At 57.2% G+C, this 16801-nt stretch overlaps 2 long non-coding RNA genes across 2 annotated transcripts; both read left to right on the top strand.

Moving 5' to 3' along the window:
* Window positions 1-1870: 1870 nt before the first annotated feature.
* Window positions 1871-2689, top strand: LOC139829529 (uncharacterized). Its single transcript, XR_011742038.1, has 3 exons — window positions 1871-1959; window positions 2244-2309; window positions 2587-2689. It is a non-coding gene; the product is annotated as an uncharacterized lncRNA (long non-coding RNA).
* Window positions 2690-15982: 13293 nt separating this feature from the next.
* LOC139829530 (uncharacterized) lies at window positions 15983-16801 on the top strand. Its single transcript, XR_011742040.1, has 3 exons — window positions 15983-16071; window positions 16356-16421; window positions 16699-16801. It is a non-coding gene; the product is annotated as an uncharacterized lncRNA (long non-coding RNA).

The following is a 16801-nucleotide window of genomic DNA, read 5'->3' as shown; positions in this document are numbered from 1 at the left end:
TCTGCAGCTGGCGGAGAACCTCCTGCGCCTCTTTGATGAGGTAAGGCTGCCGTGGGAGCCCCCGCCCGAGCCCTACAGATGGGCACTCGGCAAAGACAGCTGCCCCTCAGCCCAGCCCTGTGGGCAGCCCTCGGGCAGGGCTCCCCTCGTGCTCCTCTTGCGTGGCCTTTCAGGGCTCTGGGGCCATTCAGCCTCGGCTGCGGCTCTGGCCCACGGCTCCTGTGGTGGGGATCCGACCCCTCACATCAGCCACGCTGACGCCCTTGCTCACCGTGGGCTGGGAGTGCCTGTTGCTGAAGTTCCCCATCCTCCTCCCTACCAGGAGTCCAGCCTGGTGCGGGAGCTCTCCATCAGCCTCGTCAAAGATGTCTTGGAGACTGTGGTGGGGAGAAACAAGAAGATGATGAGGAGGACAGTGAAGATGGTCCTGCTCCCACTGTTCCTCCGTATGCACGACCAGACCAAGAGCGTGGCCAAGGTGCAGTGACCAGACTTGTTGGGAAGGCTGTGCTGCAGCTGCAGCCCATGGCCAGCCCACACGAGTCCCTACAGGCTTCCCAGCTGCCCCTGCAAGTGTGGGAGGCCAGGGCTGTGAGTCCCTGTTGTTGTCCCCCAGGTCTTTGAGCCCCCATCACTGTCCCCCAGGTCTTTGAGCCCCCATCACTGTCCCCCAGGGCCGTTCCCAAGAGACGCCCAGGAGTTTGTGCCAGAGACAGCCCCAGCCCCTGAGGGCAGGACGGCCTCAGGAACAAAGTCCTGCTCACCCAGTTGCCCCTGCATTGGGCCAGCTCACCCGGTCTGTGCAGGGGGGGTGCAGCACTTACAAGGGCTGCGGAGCCAGCTTGTTCCCCAGGAAACAGGCCCAGGGAGAGCGGTGGGATGGGAGATGCAGCAGGAAGAGGCCTGGCCCTGCGTGTGGGGATCAAAGCTCTGCCCACCAGGAGCCTGGACGTGAAGCCCCGGGGCAGCCCTGGCTGGGGCGTCCGGCGTCCTGCTGGGGGACGCCCGTGGGAGGTGCTGCTGGCTCTGTCCTGCTCCGGGGTCTCCGGGACTCCAGCCCTCGCTGCCCGCAGCTGTGGGCCCTCAGCTCCTCTGCCCTTCAGGCTGCCCCCAGCCCCAGCAACAGCTCAGCAGCTCTTGAGGATCTCTGTTCTGCTGGCCGGCAGCATGAGACACCTGAGGCGGTGGCTGCCCCGTGTCCCTGCCCTGGGCGCTGAACCCCCTTCAGACTCTGATGCCTCTTCCCATAAGGAGCTGGGAACGGCTGAGAGCCGGGCCAAGAGGAGGGAGGGTGCCAGGTGTCCTCCCCTGGGCTGTGGTGCCATCTCCCAGCCTCTGCTTCTCTGCAGGCCTCTACGGACACCCTGCTGGCCTGTGCGGAGTTCCTGGGCTGGAGGAAGCTCAGCACCCTGGTCCAGACGCATCAGACACATCGCATTGGAGAGTGTTTGGTGAGAACACCCCCCAGCCCCAGCGCCGGGCTGGACGAGGGCCGCCCCAGGTGCCCGTGGGGAGGGCTGTGCAGCTGAGCCTCACCTGCCCTGTTCCAGCCCGGAGCCCGCAGCCTGGAGCCACATCTTCCTTCCCTGCCTTCAAGCACAGACCCCCCAAGGGCTCTTTGCCAGGCCCCTCTCCCCTCCCTGCTCCCAGGCGCTAAACAAGACCCTGGCACACATTGGCCCTGGCAGTGGGACAGAGGGGTCTCAGCACTGCCAGGCCCCCTGTGCCCTCTGCTCTCTCTGAACCTCAGCCCCACGGGGCTCCCGTCTGGGAGGGAAGACGCCACTGGTAGGAGGGACTGGTCCCGCTGGCTGGGCAGTGTCTGTATCAGACCCATGCCCTTGTGCTCTCGCCAGCTCCAGCAGGACAGGGACGGGCCGGAACTACAGCTGTGTCAGAGCCTGCTGTACTTGAAGGACGCTCAGGCCACCGTGCGACTGGAGGCCGTCAGGTTCATCGGTGAGCCACCGCCCCCGGGGACCCTCTGCTGGCAGGCTGGCCCCCGTCCCCCACTGCACGGGCAGCAGGGGCGGCCCTGGGGCTGCCATAGCCCCAGCTGCCTCCAGGAGAGCCCAGCACGCAGGGGGCTCATTCACTGGGAGCCTTGCTCAGCCCCAGCGGCCTCGGGTCTCGTCCTGCCCTGGGCCAGCCCTGCCTGGGTGTGCAGCCGAGGTGGCAGGGCCGGGGCCGTGCTGCCGGGAGCGTGCTGGGGAGCAGAGGCCTGACAGGAGCTCTGTGCACAGGGCTTGGCGCACGGTACCTGAGGAACAATAGCTATAGGGAGAAGAAGCTGGACGACATCCGCAGAAGTGAGTGGGGGCCATGCTGTGCTGGTGGGCAGGGGACAGGGCCTGGGCAGGGCGCTGCCATGCCTGGTCCACCTCCAGGAAAACGGTTCAGGGGCAGAGGACATGTCAGGGGCACCTGGCGCGTCCCGGAGCAGCAGCTTCCAGCTGGTCTGTTGTTCTCATCTGCTCCTCCTGGCCAGGGGAAGAGACGCGTGGGGCTGGCATGGTCCAGAGGGGACTCCTGGGGGTCTCTGCAGGCAGTGGGGGTTCATCTCTGCTCTGCGTCCCTCTCTTGCAGAGCTACTGCCCTTGAGAGAAGACCCTGATCCCTGCGTCAAGTGCCTGGCAACTCAGACGCTCTACAACCTGCTAGTAGAGTTTCGAAGACCAGAACGGAGCAGGTGGTGGCTGGGCTGCTGGATCTGTGGGAGCCAAAGAGAATAAATTCTCCCTCAAAAATGGCCAAATACGAATATCTTTTGTTTTACTAAAGCTGGAAGACAAAGCCCAGTCCCATGGTGTCCTTCCCACGGGGACCACCCTGCGCGGGCCGAGCAGTGTCACTCCCGGCCTCTGCCGCTGCCGCAGAACAGCACAGCTGGACCCAGGGTGTCCTGGCAACAAAGCCCCAGTGACCTGCTGGTCCACATACTTCTGTATAACCTGTCCAAGGCCCTTTAGCTGGAGCCACACGTCCTGCCGTTCCCACATCCCAGAGCTCCAGCCTTGGGGATGCATGAAGGTACTGAAAGAAAAGAGACAGGCAGTGTGTCTGGGGAGCAGGGCAGGGGATTGGAGAGGCCAGGGAATGGGAAAAGCTTTGCCTGGAGCTAAGTCCTAACTTGCAAGTGTGCCTCCCTCCCATGGCAGTGCCTCATAAACAAAGGGGTCGGATGTCCAACAGCAGCTCCATCACCCAGTTCTTCCACCTGACATTCACAGACACACGGGAGCTGCAGCTCTTGCACTTGTGGCTCTTCTTGGGCATCTGCCTGGCTGCCCTCCTGGGCAACGGGCTCGTCAACAGCACCGTAGCCTGTGACCAGCACCTGCACAGCCCCACGTACTTCTTCTTCCTCAGCCTCTCCCTCCTAGATGTCGGCTTCATCTCCACCACTGTTCCCAACGCAATGGCCAATTCCCTCACGGACCCCAGGGACAGCTCCTACTTGGCTTGCTATGCACAGATATTTCTGCTTCCCTTCTTGATCGTAACAGAGTGTTTTCTCCTCATTGTCGTGTCCTGTCATCGCTACGTTGCCATCTGCAAACCCCTGCACTACGAGACCCTCCTGGGTGTGGGAGATTTGAGGGATTTTCTTGAAGTTAATGGACATTTGCCTCCTTTGCCACCGTCTACACCGCCTACGCCTGAACCTCCGATTCATCCTGGGTTTTCTGGTAAGCCAGGAGCTTATTCAGAAACTGGAAGCTTTGGAGAGACAACAACAGATACAACAAGCTTATTTAGAAGATCAAATGAACAGAGGAGACATGATAATTGTACATAGACTGGAACAGAACATTTCTGATAAGCATTCTGGGGGGGCGGTGGGAGGTACGGGAGGTACGGGAGCTGCGGGAGGTGCTGTGGGTGCTGTGGGTGGCAATCCCACCATGAGGTGGCAGGGTGTTATAAAAAATGCATTGCTTGAGGGGGAAGTTTTACCCTCTTCGTATCCAGTAATACTGGGGGGTGCAGGGAACGACGGGAAACGGAAACCTCATTACCGGGCTTCTCTTCCCTGGGAAATAGTTAAGGAGGCGAGGAAATCGGTAAAAGAACATGGGTTACAGTCACCTTATACTGAAGCATTTATTGACAATATTTTTAAGTACTCATCTTCTGACTCCTTCAGATTCGCGTACGTTGATGCAAATGATACTAACACCAACTCAGCAGCTACTCTGGCCAACACGCTGCTATGATTTGATACAGCAAGCAGCAATACAAAATCTAGAAAGGGGGGACGCAGATCCATTAAAAACAGCGACAGCTGATGTGCTCTTAGGTCAGGGAGACTTTGCTGATGTGCAAAGACAAGCTAGATTGCTCGCGCCAATATTACATCAGTCAACGAACTTAGCTAGGAAAGCATTGAAAACACGGCCTGAAGACGGAAAAGTTATACCTCGGTATACTACTGTTAAACAAGGTCAAAATGAGTCTTACATGGCATTTTTAGAGCGTTTGCGTCAAGTGTGGGAGCGGTCACAGTTAACCGATCTGGTAGGAGGTATCGCTGTTTTTACAGACGCAGGAGGTCGTTACAGAAAGCTGCAATAACATGGCAGGAAAAGGGAGAATGGAAGGATCTTGTGCTAACTGATCTAGAGGGTTCAGTTCGACTCTTAGAACTGCAAGCAGTAATTCAAGTCTTTAAGATGTGGGACAACCAACCTGTAAATGTAGTATGCGATTCCCTGGATGTTGTAGGGGTTGTATTGCGGTTAGAAAGAGCAGTTTGGGAGAATGGTGACACTTTACTACAGTGCAGACTATTTAAAATTTTATGGGACTTACTGAATCAGCGAACACATCGTTACTTTATCACTCATATCAGAAGTCATACAGGAATTGGTGTTGCTCAGCTGAAGGTAATCGGCGCGCAGATCAATTAGTTGCACCTGCTTGGACGGCTCCTTCTACAGACAGGTTTGCTCAAGCTCGTCGCTCACATGATTTTTTCCATCAGTCAGCTAGCGTTCTACAGAAACAATTTCATATCCCTGAGAGTGATGGACGAAACATTGTTTTGTCCTGTACTGATTGCCAAAATTGCTCTGGTGGGCTTTTGGGACTTGGTAACATGGGGACGGGGTTAAACAATAACATAGAGGGGGAAAATCAAGACTGACTAGTTCCACACTATTGGGATAATGTAGCTGCTTTATTATTATTCATACAGAGTTCAGTGATGTTACAGATTTTGCAAAGCGTGGTAGGCATTACTCTAATAGTACTAAACATAAGCAATGCGTTTTGGCCTCCTTCTCGGCCAATTATTCAGGAAAAAAACCCATCTCTCTTGTGCAAGTGGTGAACGCTTCATCATCTGTATATCGCAACCAGAGTTTTTGGTGTAATGATACCAGTCCAAATGTATCTAGGGCTACCAACATTGCTTTGAAACTGGCCCCAGGAATTTTTCTAGTTTGTGGAGATAGAGCTTGGCAAGGAATCCCTTCCTACATAAAAGGGGGACCATGTTCTTTAGGGAGATTGACCCTATTGACTCCTAATACATCAACCATTTAAATGCATAAGAGAGGAAAAAGAAGCATCCATGCCTATAACAAGGATTGTAAGGATAATAGACAATTTTGGGGAAGAGGTGAAACTCTAGCATCTTCTGGTTTTGCACTTGGAGTTGCAGTAGCACAGGCTTTGACTACGCTTAACAAATTAGGATGCTGGTTAGCAAAACAGACTAACGCTACTTCTTTAGCATTGTCTGGACTTTTAGCAGACACAGATTCAATTAGGCACGCTACGCTTCAAATTGTGCTGCCAGAGAATTTTGTTGTTAGCGCAAGGACATGGTTGTGAAGACTTTGATGGAATGTGTTGCATGAATTTGTCTGATCATTCTGAATCAATTCACAAAGCAATCAGAAGGTTAGATGACGTGACCAAGAAGTTAACCGATGAAGACTGGGCTTTAGACAAGTGGTTGAATGGCTGGGGTATTACAGGATGGATTAAGGATCTATTGAAAAATGGTCTAATTATATTGATGGTTTTTTTAGTAACGTTAATGCTTATTTCTTTTATCTTACAATGTGTACAACGTACAGTAGAAAAATCCATGAAAAGTCTTATGGTTGGTTCAAAAACCAAAAGGGGAAATTGTGGGAGATTTGAGGGATTTTCTTGAAGTTAATGGACATCGTATGGAACTGAACTGAACAGGCCTCTGAGGCCTCTGTGTCCAGCAAGAGAGCAAGAGTCGGGCAGCCTGCGTGTCTTACGTGGCTTTGTACAACCTGGACTAAAGCGAAAGAAAGACTGTCTCGTGAAGAAAAGAGTCAGCAAGCCAGCTATAATATAGACACATGTTGCTTAACATTAGAGCTTGTGCAGAAATATATGATCCAATCACCTATTAGTTTGCGGTGCGTGAACAGTAGCTACTGACACTAACACCCCCCTTTCCTCCCAGCTGCAGCTCCGCGTCCCCCAGCCAGCGCACGGAGAACAGCAGAGGAGCCGCTGGCGGTCCTGCTGCGGAGGGAGGGGACACTGATCCCGCATGTCTGTGCTCGGTGTCCCCTGCCCTCCCCTCCTGAGAGCTGCTGTCCCTGCAGGCCCTGGGACCCTCCAGCTGAGGAGGAACCAGCTGTGGGCTGAGGGGCCGCCGCTCCCCTGCCCTGTCCGGGCTCCTCGCCAGCTCCTCTGTGCCTCTGCCTGGGGCTGCTGGAGCAGCCCCTCAAGCCCCAGCCTGGAGCTCAAGGCTCGGGGGGCTCCCGGAAAGTGCCTGCGGACCGTCCCTGCTGCCGCTGCTTCCTGTGCCCGCCCCGGCCCCGCGCTGGGAGCGCCGGAGCCATCTCCGTCCCGGCCGGGGCCGCTCAGCCCCTCCTGCCGCTGCCCGGCCAGGACTGACCGCCCGCCCTGCGCCAGGCGCAGCGGAGCCGTTTGACCCCCGGGCCCCACGCTGGGTCCCTGCGGGGCCCGGGCGCTGCCGCCGGGACACCGGGCAAGAAACTGCAGCGTTCCCTCGGTAACCGGCTGGGCTGGCGGGACAGCGGGAGCGGCCAGAGCAACCACAGGGAGGATCCGAGGCTGGAACAGCTCTGCTGGGAGGAACGGCTGGGAGAGAGTCCTCAGCACTTGGACAACTCACGGGAGAGCTTTCAGTCAGATACTTCATGGTGAAGATTGCCAAAAAGAAAGGAGGGTTTTTTCTCTCCAGGTCGTTTTCTGTCCTTTTTCAGTGTATACAAGAAGCGATAGCAGCATTCTACAAGGGATATTGATCCAGGGGTCTCCTGGAGACATCTGGACAGGCAGCAGAACAGTCCCGTCAGGCTGGACATTGTATGGACGACTTTGCCCCTCACCCCTCACTCCCGCCTGCTCCCTCACCGCCCACGCGGGACTGAAAATAACCCAGCCTGAGAACCAGTACCTAAAGCAACCTGCCTGACAAACAACTCAACCAAACGGCCTCAACCAATGTCAGCAGAACCTGAAGCCAACCTAAACACTGCAAATGAAACCTGCCTAAGCCAAGCTACCTAAAAACACATACATGCACCATCCTACCTGAACCACCTACTGAAAAGAACCGACCTAAAATAAACAGCTTAAAACAGCCAACCTTAAAATAACCTAAACAGCCTGAACGTCATGACCTAAAGCAACCTAAACCAAACAGCCTATACCAAATGTTCTAAAACTACCCAACAGTCCTTAAACAATCAGACTAAAAAGGAAAAAGAAAATCAATCTAAAGCAAGGGTTATTATGTGCAATTTTACGCACGATCCTCCTAAGGCCTTCCAAGAGCGTTTAGTGCCTTGGGGCATTGCAAAGGAAATTCATGAATCTGTGTGACAGAGATATAGATATAGATATAGATATATAGATATAGATATAGATATAGATGTAGATATAGATATAGATATAGATATAGGCCACTAGTGCTACGCATCACTTGCAGGCTGTAAATCATCGAAACTTTTTTGTTAGTAACGGAAATGTTGAAATCAGATAGAATGAATGTAGCGTTAAAGAAAACCAAGAGACACATAGATAAGCTGAATTCTTGCATCACTGCAATTCTTTCCCTTTTAACCCAATGAAGAGCAGAAAAAAGATGACAACACATTTTACTCAGGTTATTAAAGCCTGTATCTGCCCCAGCACGTTCTGGATCACTTCAGCTTTATACAGACAGACTAAATGCACAGCCTGGCACATAATCAGATCAGTTCACCTGTGACAACACAGCTCAGTCTTGGCTTTGCAGCTTAAAACGATGTTCCTTGCTTTCCTGTGCTCCGTCATGTTCACAGCTGCAATTTCTAACAGTCTCTCTGCACCAGCAGAGCTCCTGAGAGAACTGGTAGCAACTCTTGTGCAGCAACATGTCAATGCCCCAGCTGTTAGTGCTGGGTTCAGGAGATCTGGACTCTGGTTCAATTCTTACCTCTTTCATTGGCTTGTACGGTAATTTGTGCACTCAGCTGCTCTCTGCTTTCGTTCTAAGCCCAAAACCACCCCAGGTAACTCCAGGTAGCTAAAAAGAGTCACCTTAAGTGAGTGTTTTTCAGGTGGTTTGAGATCCTCGTGTTGGCATGCTGGTGTCTGCAGCTGGTGCTTGTGCAGGGACCCTGTTCCTTTCTCTCTGGCTCTTCTTTCTCTGCCCTTGTCCTGGCAGAGCACAGGTCAGGATGGGGGTGAAGCAGCAGCAGCAGGAGCTGTTTACCGTGTCACCCTGAGAAGAGTGCAGATCCCGCAAGCTGCCAACAAAGGAGCAAGACGGCTCGCGGTCACTAAAGCTGGCGCGTTGGCATTTCACGTGGCTGCTCATGGACTCGGCAGCCTGTTCCAGGGAGCTGAATTCCACACGGATCTTTGGCACATGGACTTTTATCACTGACCGCTCTCCCTGTTTACAAAAACCAGCCAACCAACCAACCACTGAAGTTGTGTGGCTGGGTCATCTGCAATAATCTCTCCTTGTGTTGACTCCTCTTCTTTTCTTGATGTGTAAAAAAGATGTGACCAGTAGTGGCCGTGGGTCAGATGGTACTCAGTGCAGAGATAAGGGTTTAGCTTATGGCCTGAGAAGCTGAACATTTGACAGTTATTTCAGACCAGGCTGTGGCTCATTTCTGCTGTTAGGAACCTGTCTCAGGTCTCCCAAACAAATAGTTGTGGTGTTTTGACTACCAAAGGTCTCTGAAAAGTCAGCAGAAACTTCTACAAAACTTCAGTGAATAGAGGTTTGGGTCTTATTTTCATATTGCTTTCTCAGCCAGATGAGAAATCAATTGGCTGCATTTCTGCAACAATTACAGCTCTGTTCTGTTTTCCAAAGGTATTTCAAAGCACAAAGGCTTGAGTGGTCAGTGAAATGAGGTGAAATGCACAGGCACCTTTGCCAGGCCAAGCCCTCAGCTGATTCAGATGTCCTGACTTCACTGCAATCAGTGCAGCTGTGGCAGTGTAAGCCAGTTCTGCAGGAGGTGGTTAGAACTTCCACATTGTGTTAGGATGTTTATACATTTCCTTTGGGATCAAAGGCAATAACATAAGAACTTGCTGTGGTGTAGTGGCCAGACTGGTATTTTGAAGACTTTGAGAAGCACGTTTCCTATCTCTGCCTCCTGTTTTTACCAGGAAAAACATTCGGAAGTATTTTTGAGTATATTGAGTATTTTTGGTTGGTTTGTACCAATCTCCTTCAAAAATATCATGGCGTAAAAATTTTTCCCCTTGGTTACACAAGTGATACAAAGGTGTCTCTTATTTTGCCGGGCCTGTTCAGCTGACAGTTCTTTTAGGGCATCAAGCCTGAAGAGTTATGCCAAAGTGTGTATATTAAAGTAAGAGAAAACAAATCTTTCCCTTTAAATACCATCTTAGACTTAGATCCAAGTTGTACTGTAAACATGCATTTCTTCCTGTGGGCAATAGAGATCCAGGCTGACTTGGACACCCGTTTCCCTCTAGACGCTCTTCAGGAAAGTTGTGCCCCACCACTGCCTGGGCTGCGTCTGGTCCCGAAGGGATGAGAAGGAGAACAAGCACCTGGCAGGGAGCATCAAAGCCACCATCTCCCAGTTCAACGCCGTCACCAGCTGCGTGGCCAGCACCGTCCTGGAGAGCAAAGAGCTCAAAACGCAGCAAAGAGCCAAGATCTTGGAGAAGTGGATTCGTATTGCACGTGCAAAGCATTTATTCGCGACTGTTTAATGCTCCTTGTGCGGGTGCCGTGGAGCTGGGAGGGCAGAGGGGCGTTGTACGCGTTGGGCCCAGGCCAGGGCGCAGCTGAGCTCTTGTTCTTTCTGGTTTGGACCGACTGTCTCTGTCACAGCAGATGCGGTGTTGCCCTTCCTCTCTTCGCAGTTGCGGTTCAGATACATTCTCATCTCCACGCAGCAATCAAATTGGCATGAGCTTTGTGCACCTAAATTTGCGTGTACACACCCCTGTTTGTGAGAGTTTGTTTGGTTCACGAGCCACCAGCAGATGTCCAGGAGATCCTTGAAGAGTCACAGGCCAGACTTCCCCCAGCTCCCCTGGCTTTATTTTTAATTGACACTTAGATGGCCCAGGGTTGACATTTTAAATACCACATAGAAAGAGGCAAGTGGACGCCCTGCCCCTCCCGGCCTGGGTGGTGGGTCACATGAGGCCCTTTGTGACCCGCTCTGTGACATCACACGGTGCCATATACAGCCGGCGTGACCGCGGCCCTGCACTGTCTGACAAGACAGCGACGGGACAGGACAGGAGCGCGGAGCTGGCGAGGAGACCCCGAGCACAGCCCACGACTTTCGCTGCCAGCCCCGGCACTTCAAAGCACAGAGGCCTTTCCCCGAACTTCCCCCTTGCCCCACAGCACAGAGGCCTTTCCCTTGAGTTCCTGTCCTTCCCCCTCACTTCCCTCCATTTCAAGTTTCACACGATGGCAGAGAGAAGCCCCCCCAACACCCCCAGGGTGGCCTGGGAAGAGGTGGAGGCTTCCCAGGAGAGCAGCTCTCTGCTGGATCCCTGCGAGGCCACCATGGTCCAGCGGATGCAGTCCGGTGAGTGCGGAGCCGCCTCGGGGCTGGGCAAGGGTCCGGGCCAGTGAGTGCGACCAGCTCGATGCCGGGATCACGTTTCCTCGGCACAGCGCAGCCCTGCAGGTGGGGGACACGGCGCTGCTTGAACACCAGGGCTGCCCAGGAGCAGCTGGGAGCCGGCCCCAGCACAGCCGCCCTCCTCAGCCGTGCTGAGCTTCAAGCTCTTTTCATGCTTGGGGAAGCTTGTTGGCAAAGATGCCGTGTCCGACTGACTCTTCTGCGTTTCCCCTCTGTGTAGACGAGACACTGTCAGAGGAGGAACCAGAGCTCCAATTCGAATGGGATTCTGTCAGCACCCGGTCGATTTCCTCACTGGACAGCAGCGACGTGGACAGGGTAACGAGCTCCCCGCCTTTAGGGACTCTTGTCTGTGTCATGGTCAGGAGACTTGTGCGAGCAAAGGGACCCAGAATCAGTGTGGCTGGCATGGCCTCACCGTCCCTGGTGAGAGGGTTCCTGCCCTCCCCAAGCAGGGAGTGTCCGAGGGTGGCACTGCAGTGTCCCAGCAGCCGCTCCAGCCGTCCTGGACACCAGGGAGCCCTGGTTCCCTGCAGGGCAAACGCATGACGCCCATACTCCCAACCCTCCTCCCTCAACCTGGGGACCCTCTGCTCTAATCCTGCCCCTGCAGTGACGGCAGACCCTGTTTCCAGCTTCCCTGCAGGCACTGCTGACAGCACTGCCGGGCATCTCTGGCCAGAGCTGCTCGTGCTGCTCAGCCAAGCAGCACCAGCAGGGTGTTCAGCACGACGTGTCTTCCCTCCCTTCCTTCCCCCTGTAGGTGCTTGGAGAAAACCGCCACCCTGCTCAGATGACAGACATCCTCATGGTGGCCATTGAGGCCTTGACAGCACAGGACATCTGTGACAGGGAGATGGGCAGCAAGGTCCTGGACAGGGCCATGGCAGACCCGGCCTCCTGGCTGACGGATGTAAGTGCCCTGTAGCTGGCTTGCCCTGCCCGTGAGCCCTGTCAGGCCTTGTCCTTCCCTCCTTCCCTAAAGCAGCTCTCTCAGGCACCTGAAGCCATTTCAAGGCAGCAAAGAAGGATGGGGAGGGCAGCAGTTTCAGTGGCAGCTTGGGGAATGGCTGCAGCAGCACCAGGGGCTGCAGCATCCTCACCCATGTCGCATCCAGGTGCCAAAGCTCATGAGGTACATCCACAAAAACATGGAGTGTGTCTCCTCGGAGCCAGCCCGGCACAGCCTGGCCTCCCTCCTCCTCCTGCTGACGGAGCAGCGCCCCGGGGAAGTGGTGAGGAGCCTGCTGGAGATCTCTCCAACATGTGACAGGTACTGGCCCTGACAGCCTTGGGGGCTTGTTCCCTGTGCGGAGGAGGGCCCAGGGATTCTCTGGCTGCCAGACCCACGGGAAAGTGCAGGACATCCCCGAGGAGCAGGGCCTCCATCCCATCGCGCGTCCCAGCCCCAGTGGGTCAGCCAGGCTCGCAGCAGCCAAAGCCCGCCAACCTGGAGCCCAGAGCCAGCACGCTCCTCCCTGCCCGAAGGGGAACACCACCTCAGGCCCCCTCCTGCCTGCCCGGGCAGGGCCCTCGGGCTCCTCGAGCAAAAATGGTGGGCAGGGCCAGGGCTGCAGCACCGCCTGGCTCTGGAGGACCTGGCTTGGACATGCTGCCGTGGCCGAGGCAGCCCCGCTGACAGGCGCTCTGGGTCTGCAGCGCTGCCGTGGCCATGTGGGAGGTGATGATCTCCACGCCTGGGACTTTGTGGAGCGTCTTGACGGAGCTGCACAGCGTCCTCCAGGACCTGCGTCTGCACAAGGTGTTCACCTGTGCCACGGAGGACGCCTGCATCTGTCTCTTGGCTGTGAGTGTCCAGCTCATCTTCAGGGCTGTGCCTGCCTCCGCGGGGAACCAGGCACAGCCCCCTCCCCGTCTGTCGGCCTCAGAATGACCAGCTCCCCCAGGACATACGGTCACGGCCTCTCAGGGTCAGCAGGGACCTGCCCAGCACCACCAGACCCTGTGCCAGACGCTTGGGGCTGCCCCGTGCGGTTTCAGCCCTGGCGAAAACACAGCAAGTCTGCCCCTGCCCAGGCAGCACTGTGCTCACCCCCGTCTGCATTGCCCTGCCCGGCTGTGCCCCCTGGAAACCTGGGCCAGGGGCTGAGAAAGGGGCAGAAGCCAGAGACAGGCCAGTTGCTGGGCCTGGGGCAGAGGCATGGTCTCTGCACGGGCTGAGGGCCTTCAGCTCTGGGGAGAGGAAACACTTGCCACCGCCCTTGCCGTGCCCACTTCGCGCCAACGCAGTGGAGGGAGCCCCGCCGGCTCTGCTGGTCTCTCACTGCTGCCTTCACTTTAGCTGCTGCTCCGGACTGACTTTGCAACCGAGAAGTTTGCTGCCCTGTACAAAGGCCAGAGTGTCCTGAGCCAGCCGATGCGGGCGATGCTCTCGCTGGTGCTCGAGAGCCTCATCACGCTTTCAGAGGCACCTGCGACGGTGAGTGAGGCACAGTCAGCTGGAGCCACGTTGGCAGCCGGGGGCTGGAGCAGCGGATAATGCGTTGGCTTGGCCTTGGTGGGAGTCCCAATGTGGAGTAATGGCTCCAATCCCCCGCCCTGCTATGGAGGGGGCTGGTGGGTGCCTGGGGAGCCCTCCAGGCACAGAGCGTTTCCCATCCTTCTGCCCCTTCAGGCTTGTCAGAAAAGGGGGGCGCTGAGCAGGGGACACTGCTCTCCTGCACCCCCTTCCCTGCTCCATGCTCTCCCCACATCCCCATCAGTGGCCGCAGCCTGTCAGGAGGCTGCTGCAGCGACTCCTGTGCCACCTGCTGGGAAGCCGGACGGGAGGCTGGGCCTCAGTGGCCAGCGCATTTTTGCCAGGGTGGTCTTTCAGCGCTTCACAAGGAGGAAACTGTGTTTCTTACAGGCCAGTAAAATACTGGTCCTGCTGCCAGACATGATGGACGCCGTGCAGTATGCCAGCAGTGACGTCAAGAGGAAGGCCCTGGTAGTCTGCAGGAACATGATGGGTCACCTGGACAGGGAGGAGGCGAGCCCCATCACTCTGCAGCTGGCGGAGAACCTCCTGCGCCTCTTTGATGAGGTAAGGCTGCCGTGGGAGCCCCCGCCCGAGCCCTACAGATGGGCACTCGGCAAAGACAGCTGCCCCTCAGCCCAGCCCTGTGGGCAGCCCTCGGGCAGGGCTCCCCTCGTGCTCCTCTTGCGTGGCCTTTCAGGGCTCTGGGGCCATTCAGCCTCGGCTGCGGCTCTGGCCCACGGCTCCTGTGGTGGGGATCCGACCCCTCACATCAGCCACGCTGACGCCCTTGCTCACCGTGGGCTGGGAGTGCCTGTTGCTGAAGTTCCCCATCCTCCTCCCTACCAGGAGTCCAGCCTGGTGCGGGAGCTCTCCATCAGCCTCGTCAAAGATGTCTTGGAGACTGTGGTGGGGAGAAACAAGAAGATGATGAGGAGGACAGTGAAGATGGTCCTGCTCCCACTGTTCCTCCGTATGCACGACCAGACCAAGAGCGTGGCCAAGGTGCAGTGACCAGACTTGTTGGGAAGGCTGTGCTGCAGCTGCAGCCCATGGCCAGCCCACACGAGTCCCTACAGGCTTCCCAGCTGCCCCTGCAAGTGTGGGAGGCCAGGGCTGTGAGTCCCTGTTGTTGTCCCCCAGGTCTTTGAGCCCCCATCACTGTCCCCCAGGTCTTTGAGCCCCCATCACTGTCCCCCAGGGCCGTTCCCAAGAGACGCCCAGGAGTTTGTGCCAGAGACAGCCCCAGCCCCTGAGGGCAGGACGGCCTCAGGAACAAAGTCCTGCTCACCCAGTTGCCCCTGCATTGGGCCAGCTCACCCGGTCTGTGCAGGGGGGGTGCAGCACTTACAAGGGCTGCGGAGCCAGCTTGTTCCCCAGGAAACAGGCCCAGGGAGAGCGGTGGGATGGGAGATGCAGCAGGAAGAGGCCTGGCCCTGCGTGTGGGGATCAAAGCTCTGCCCACCAGGAGCCTGGACGTGAAGCCCCGGGGCAGCCCTGGCTGGGGCGTCCGGCGTCCTGCTGGGGGACGCCCGTGGGAGGTGCTGCTGGCTCTGTCCTGCTCCGGGGTCTCCGGGACTCCAGCCCTCGCTGCCCGCAGCTGTGGGCCCTCAGCTCCTCTGCCCTTCAGGCTGCCCCCAGCCCCAGCAACAGCTCAGCAGCTCTTGAGGATCTCTGTTCTGCTGGCCGGCAGCATGAGACACCTGAGGCGGTGGCTGCCCCGTGTCCCTGCCCTGGGCGCTGAACCCCCTTCAGACTCTGATGCCTCTTCCCATAAGGAGCTGGGAACGGCTGAGAGCCGGGCCAAGAGGAGGGAGGGTGCCAGGTGTCCTCCCCTGGGCTGTGGTGCCATCTCCCAGCCTCTGCTTCTCTGCAGGCCTCTACGGACACCCTGCTGGCCTGTGCGGAGTTCCTGGGCTGGAGGAAGCTCAGCACCCTGGTCCAGACGCATCAGACACATCGCATTGGAGAGTGTTTGGTGAGAACACCCCCCCAGCCCCAGCGCCGGGCTGGACGAGGGCCGCCCCAGGTGCCCGTGGGGAGGGCTGTGCAGCTGAGCCTCACCTGCCCTGTTCCAGCCCGGAGCCCGCAGCCTGGAGCCACATCTTCCTTCCCTGCCTTCAAGCACAGACCCCCCAAGGGCTCTTTGCCAGGCCCCTCTCCCCTCCCTGCTCCCAGGCGCTAAACAAGACCCTGGCACACATTGGCCCTGGCAGTGGGACAGAGGGGTCTCAGCACTGCCAGGCCCCCTGTGCCCTCTGCTCTCTCTGAACCTCAGCCCCACGGGGCTCCCGTCTGGGAGGGAAGATGCCACTGGTAGGAGGGACTGGTCCCGCTGGCTGGGCAGTGTCTGTATCAGACCCATGCCCTTGTGCTCTCGCCAGCTCCAGCAGGACAGGGACGGGCCGGAACTACAGCTGTGTCAGAGCCTGCTGTACTTGAAGGACGCTCAGGCCACCGTGCGACTGGAGGCCGTCAGGTTCATCGGTGAGCCACCGCCCCCGGGGACCCTCTGCTGGCAGGCTGGCCCCCGTCCCCCACTGCACGGGCAGCAGGGGCGGCCCTGGGGCTGCCATAGCCCCAGCTGCCTCCAGGAGGGCCCAGCACGCAGGGGGCTCATTCACTGGGAGCCTTGCTCAGCCCCAGCGGCCTCGGGTCTCGTCCTGCCCTGGGCCAGCCCTGCCTGGGTGTGCAGCCGAGGTGGCAGGGCCGGGGCCGTGCTGCCGGGAGCGTGCTGGGGAGCAGAGGCCTGACAGGAGCTCTGTGCACAGGGCTTGGCGCACGGTACCTGAGGAACAATAGCTATAGGGAGAAGAAGCTGGACGACATCCGCAGAAGTGAGTGGGGGCCATGCTGTGCTGGTGGGCAGGGGACAGGGCCTGGGCAGGGCGCTGCCATGCCTGGTCCACCTCCAGGAAAACGGTTCAGGGGCAGAGGACATGTCAGGGGCACCTGGCGCGTCCTGGAGCAGCAGCTTCCAGCTGGTCTGTTGTTCTCATCTGCTCCTCCTAGCCAGGGGAAGAGACGCGTGGGGCTGGCATGGTCCAGAGGGGACTCCTGGGGCTCTCTGCAGGCAGTGGGGGTTCATCTCTGCTCTGCGTCCCTCTCTTGCAGAGCTACTGCCCTTGAGAGAAGACCCTGATCCCTGCGTCAAGTGCCTGGCAACTCAGACGCTCTACAACCTGCTAGTAGAGTTTCGAAGACCAGAACGGAGCAG

The sequence above is a fragment of the Patagioenas fasciata genome, chromosome 20 (assembly GCF_037038585.1).
Source record: "Patagioenas fasciata isolate bPatFas1 chromosome 20, bPatFas1.hap1, whole genome shotgun sequence".
Classification (NCBI taxonomy): Eukaryota; Metazoa; Chordata; class Aves; order Columbiformes; family Columbidae; genus Patagioenas; species Patagioenas fasciata.
Note: the sequence above shows the minus strand (reverse complement) of the source record. Positions and strands in the feature narration are given on the sequence as shown.